A 6,445-nucleotide genomic window follows, 5' to 3' on the forward strand; every position below is an offset into this window, starting at 1 on the left:
ATTCCAGCTGTCAGGCTCCACACCAGATCCGATGGGTGGTCAGGGTGATTGAGAGCCCTGTTCAAACCTCTTCAAAGTGTAAAAGCAAAGCAATTATGGGAAAAGGAACAAACTCAGAACCGTGTACACCGAGGATTCTCCACATGGCCTTTCTCTAGGCATATATCCAAGGACCCTGAGCGCTGACCAGTCTGAGTTGCCCTGTGCCTGCTCTGTTCACCTCTAGATCTGAGCTCAAAGCTTAAGGGCTGATGGTGGTGGCAGGGCCGAGGACCCCGCGCTCCCTTCCCAGGCTGGTGGCAGGTCCGGAGCTAAGTGAGGGAGGCCAGGCTCTTCCAACCTCATCTGGTGGCTTCTGGCCACAGCAAGTGTTGGGTGGTGACGGGCAACAAGGGACCTGAGGAGGGGAAAGCAGCACCCTTTGATAAAGGTGGGGAGACGGGAAGCCCTGAGTTCCTCACCCACGGCCAATTTCAGAGGGAAGGGAGGTTACAATCTAAGCTTTGGCCAAGGGTGGGAGTGGAGGAGTGGGGACCATGGCTTGGATGGGGCAATCACTTAAGACTTAAGAAAGCAGGGGTGCAGCCAGAGCGCCCCAAGCCCAGCGGTGGTCAGTCCCATGGCTCCCTGAAGCCTCCCCATCTATTCTAAGGGCCACCACATAGCTGTGGCGGAGGGCGGGGCGGGCAAAGGCAGACCCAGGCCGAGTGCCAGCAGCAGGTGATTGTGTGAGATGTGTCTGTTCACAGTTGCGTTAGCTGTGTCCACTGCTCCCAAAGGAAACCGATTTCAACACACCTTCTTGATCTCAGAAGTTCAACCAGGCAGTCAGCGGTTACATTGGACAGATGATGTTACACAGCACAACTTAGGATTTTCAAATGGACCATAAGTTAGTATCAGAGCAGTGTCTCAGGATGAAGTCTGAGCGGGGCTTCCTCTCCAGTACTTTGAGGTCTACAGATGGATCTAGAAAATTCACTACTGTGGAAAATGAAGACTTGGGTTGGATGGGGAAGGGAGGCCGGGGCCTTGGTGACTAATTGCTGCAACACTGTTCTTCTGGTGGCTGTGGCAGCTTCATGTTCTCTTTTGACATCATCAAGCGCCTCAGTTCCCGCAGGATGACTTTGATGCTGTGGGAATGCTGCCACTGTGCCAGCACTGCCGTGGCTCGTGGATCCACCACTCCATTGGAACTGCTCACACCGCTCATGTTGACTTGTCACAAATCTCACAGACGGGGGTGCTTCTGGATACTTAGGCCCACACTCTATCTTAAGGCTGTATATTCGGTTTTCATAAATTGTTCATGGAGGCCCAATTATCACGCTGTCCATCTTGTGAACATCATGTCCTTGTCGTCCTCCAGACCCCAGCTAACTGTGCCGTCGCCTACTCCTTTCTGGCCTTCTTCCAGCTCTTCCAACAGTCGGGAATTTCGAGGGACTTTTACTCCCGAGCCTGTGGTGGCTGCCATCTTGCGTCCCTGTCGCTCGAAGGCCGGCCCCCTGCAATTTTTAATTCAACAGACTTCAGTCCTTTTTTTCTCTTACATTTTGTAATATATACATATATCACAATATTGTATATAGTATTGTGATATATGATATATAAGTTTAAATTTTGTGTATTTTTTATTTTACTGTGATATATATGATATATACTGATATATATATATGATATATTATATATACATATATCTTTGTGTGTTTTCCCCCCTTTTTATACAGCAATCTCTTCACACTGCTGAAACTGAGCTTGAACTCCTGGGTGAGTCTCAGGATGCTCAGTTAATCCTCCTGCCTCAGACTTCAGAGAAGCCAGATATCTTATCATACATTTATATTCTTGAGGCCCTATGTGTCTAGAAAAGGTGAGTACTTTCTGGGGCAAGCAAGTCACACATTGCCACATTCTCAGGCTACATCACCTCCAGGTCTCTTCTTGTTGGTTCACTGTGGCCAACGACGACAGTAAAATCTGAGCCAAGTCACAGGAGGAAGGTCAAAGAAAAGAGGAAAGGCCAGGCCTGCAGAACGCTGCTATTGTGCTGGGCCATCTCAGGGCACTTACTCTCAGGGGCAGAGAATGCTTGCCTGGCATGGAGGAGGTCCTGCATTCGACTTCAAGCTCCGACAAAGGCGAAACAGGTAAAGAATTAATGCCTACAAGGCAGCAAAGACCACAGAGATCTGTACCAGGTTAAAGGGGACACCCAGCTCTGGGGGCGCAAACCCATGCTCTCAACCATTTGGGAAGTCGAGATGGATTGATCATTTGACCCCAGAAATCTAAGCGTTCAAGCCCAGCAGGAAAAACAAAATCGTGTTGGGGTGGGACAGGGGATACTCTGTTGAACAGACATTCTTATATGTTGGAAGCAAATACAGTGGACAGAGCCTGAGGATGCTAGAAAACTGAGTTTAGCAATCAGTCCTTCCTTCCATCCAGGACTGTATATTGTATCTTCCAGCTCTGCCTACTGCCTATCTCCCAGCATCTCCAAACAGTACCATCATGTTCAAATCCATCAAAAACAGAGGATTTACCTGTTTTACCTGGGTGCTGACAATCTATGCCTGGGCCCTCATGCTTTTCCCACTAAGACAGCTCTGCAATCCAACAAGGTAACAAGGCTAAGGACCCATAGCTGTTAGAGAGCAACAAGGTAACAAGGCCAAGAACACACAGCGGGTAAAAGATGGGATTTTAATTTCTGATCCTTTAGGCCACTTGCTTTCCATTTTCCACTGTCCCTCCCTCCAATCACCTGGGTTGCTTACCAAGAATAACGACTACTTACAGGATTATTGATCTTTTGGAAATTTAGCCTGAAATAACTAAACTGTTAAAAAAAAAAAAAAGCAAGCTTTTAGGGTTTTTGAGGTAGCTCTGTAGATAAGAGAGTTTGCTACCAAGTCTGACAACATGAGTTTAATACCTGGACCCCACGTGCTGTAAAGAAAGAACCAGTTCTCAGAAGATATCCTCTGACCTGCACATACCCATATGCATACCTTCCAAGTAATTAACTAACTGAATAAATGTAAAAAAATAAAACTTTTATCTTCAAATGACATGTATAAGATGTTAGAAGCTAGAATTCCAAAAATAATTAACTTTATTTGACTCTTAGGAACTGAAATTTGGAAGACAGAGGTTCAAATGATGCTAAATTAGTATACCAGGGAAGGGAGAAAAAGTGTGTGTTTCTATATTGAGAATGGCAGGGGCTTACAGAGATGGAAGGTAGAAGATAAGAAGAAGGATTAATAAACAGAATATAATCACCTATAAACCAGAACCAATGGAGCACGTGCGTGCATGGTGTGCTGTGTTTGTGTGTGTGTGTGTGTGTGTGTGTGTATGTGGATACACACATGTGTGTTTTGTTGGGGGTTAAAGCGAGTCTCTTATACATGCTAAGCAAGGAGTCTACTAGTGAGTCACATCATTAGCCCATTTCATTATGAGAAAGGGTCTCCCTAACTGCCCAGACTGGCCTTGAACTTGCAATCCTCCTGCTTCCAGCTCCCAAGTATCTGGGCATTCAAATGTGTGCCACCGCCTGAAATGGAAATTTCTGGTTTCTTTGGAGAGTCACTTGTGTCCTGTGGTGTTTTTCTGGACACTGTCTTATGAGAGGATGCTTTGCTGAGAACAGACACATGGTGTTGGAAGTTGCCTGGATAAAGGGCATGGGATGTTTTGCTAGAGCAGATGCTTGGAAGAACATGTGATGTTTGGAAAGGGTATAAGTACAACCCAACAGACAGTGGGTGATGATGTGGCATTGGGTCACCTTGCCACTCTTTGCTGATCATTGTTTGTCCGGACTTCATAAAGAGAAACGCACCAAAGAACTTCTGGTGTGTCTGGCAGCTTCTTGCCAATTCCTCAGACTCTGGCAGAGCCTGGAGATTTCTTCTGGATCGAATTGCCATTGCTGATTCGTAAATGGTGTGTGTGAGAGGATCAAGCTACCACTGCTAATTTGTGAGAACTGAACTGCTGATATCCTGACCACACAGATAGGATTTGCTCCAAAGAGCTATTTCTGAACAAGCCCATATCCTCCTTTGCCCTAGTAACCTTTCCTTCCCATTACCTCTGGTGGGTGGTGGGCTAGAAAGGAGGTTAAAGCACTTAAATATACTTATTAAAGTAGGTTTTAAAAACATATAAGCCTACAACCACCTAGTTCAATCACGTCTTGATATACAATTCAAGCCTCTGACACAAAAGTAGCAATACGATCCACTGTTTAAACTCAACATGCGCTCTCTCTCTCTCTCTCTCTCTCTCTCTCTCTCTCTCTCCCCCCATTATTTAATTATAATTTTTTTAAAGCTCCAGAACACAGGTGAGCCATATTTATATTTTCCAGAATTCTAAAATTATGAGCAAGTTACTATTTAAAACACATTTCAGAGACCGTTTACCCTCATGTTGGTGACAAATATTGTGTCTTACCGCACTTGTGAAAATGATGGGACAATTCCGGCAGGTGCAACATTGTAGCCTTCCAAACAGAGCCGGGAGGTGGGGCCTGGAGAAAGCCAAGGCTCTGCTCTGTCCCCAGAGAGAAAATGGAGTTTCAAAGGACAGAATTACAGTTTAGTTTGACAAGCTTTGTTTTTGAGTCTGGAATGGGGCAACATTTCATTCCATGAAATACAGTTAAGAGCAAGACCAGTAGAAGAAGTTGTTCACTTTAAAACACTCCAGGTTGGCCTTAAAGTAGCTGTGTAGCTAAGGGCAGCCTTGATATTCCTGTCTTCTTGCCTCCATCTCGGCAGTGCTGGGATTGCAGTCTTGGACCATCCCAGGCAGTTTATGGAGTTTCAGGTTTGAACTTAGCCTCTCTTGCACTAGGCGAGAGCTCTGCCAAGTGAACCATAACCCCACCCCTGACAGGTAGTTTTATAAAGTCAGAAAATGCCTAAAGAAAGCAGGAAGTAGACTGGTCGCTTGAAGATTGCTTTCCTTGTAAGTCAGGGACACAGAGGGGAACAATGGAAAAGTGACTGGTGGGTAGGCAGCAGGCTACCTCAGGCTGCTTGTCTTGTGCAAGGATTATGGCAAAGGGTACTTCCTTGTCACGACTATTGAAACTGGCCTGTCGGGAAATTTGGCTCTGATCTCTCTAATCCTGACTTCTCAGAAGGTTGAATAAATAGGATAATTTTAGCTTGCTGTGGGAAGTAAGTGGAGCACAAGTGACTCCATTTTTAGTTTGCTCTGCTGGGGCCTAGTTTGGGAGCTGAGCCTTGTGTAGGCTTTTTGTTTAACAGCTGTAATGGTGGTAGGGTGGTAAGGCCTGGGGAAAGCTTGAAGAAAGAGGAGCATTGACAGCCACAGGTCTCAGGGAACAAAAGACTTAAGCTGTAATCACTCAATAGGCCCAATTCCCCAAAAATCAGGGTGCTGAAGACTAGCATTGCACATAGAGATAGGAACAATAAAGTTTAATAAACATAAGATCTGCCAAAAAGCCATTAAACTGGTGGTGGTGCATGCCTTTGGAGCCCAGCACTTTGGAGGCAGTGGCAGGTGGATCTATGAGTTCAAGGACAGCATGGTCTATGAACTGAGTTTCAGGACAGTCAAGGCTATGCAGAAAAACCCTGTCTTGAAAACAAACAGCCCTTAAAATGTACACTTAAGTAAAGAGAATTTATCCAGTTATAGCAGTGTATATCTGTAATCCCAGTTTGAGTGGGGAAGATCTAAAGTTTTCTGTCAGCTTGAGCTAAGTCGCAGGTTAGCCTGGGCTACATAGGGTGACAGGAGGCTGAGCTATCCTGTCAGGATCTAAGAGAGATCGAGAAAATGTATTTGGTTGGTGTGTTCAGGGTGCTCTCTGCCCCATTTTTTTTCTTTTCTTTTTTAACATTCTTCTTAAATAACCTTGGTGGCCCGCAGACGTGAATGAATTGCCTGAACTTGTGGCCAGGGAACCACGTGGCAGGTCCACCAGCACTGGGGAGAAAGTCCAGATTGTCTCAGATCTCTGTCTCCAGCTCAGTCTCAGACATCACAGAACACATCAGTGGTTCATTTCTGGTCCTGATAAAAACATGTCCCAGCTCACAGGGCTTATGTTGCTGGCAAGCTTTGACATCAAAGGAGATTAATTTGAAGAGTTTTTCCTCATGCAGGGGGGAAAAAAAAACACCAGGTAATTGAAAAAACTAAGGAAACAAGCTAAGAAAAAAAGCCAAACAAAGAACAATGGTTGGATGATTCATGAGGCGGGGTTCTCCTTTCTCACACGCACATACAATTATTCCAAGATTGCAATCTGCCTGAGGCTGTCTTATTCTCTAATGACCGTATTCTCTTTCAGAATTTTAAGTGTAGGTTAGGCCTGGACTGAGGCAAGAGCAGAAATGAAAGGCCTTTGTTATAAGTAGTGTCTGCCAGTCTTTCCCTTGAGGAC

At 45.4% G+C, this 6,445-nt stretch overlaps 1 pseudogene; it reads right to left on the reverse strand.

Annotated features, from left to right (window-relative positions):
- Positions 1-1,039: 1,039 nt before the first annotated feature.
- On the reverse strand, positions 1,040-1,480 carry Ube2v1-ps21 (ubiquitin conjugating enzyme E2 V1, pseudogene 21; annotated as a pseudogene).
- Between the last annotated feature and the right edge of the window lie 4,965 nt (positions 1,481-6,445).

Source organism: Rattus norvegicus, chromosome 8 (assembly GCF_021556685.1).
Source record: "Rattus norvegicus strain SHRSP/BbbUtx chromosome 8, alternate assembly SHRSP_T2T, whole genome shotgun sequence".
NCBI lineage: Eukaryota > Metazoa > Chordata > Mammalia > Rodentia > Muridae > Rattus > Rattus norvegicus.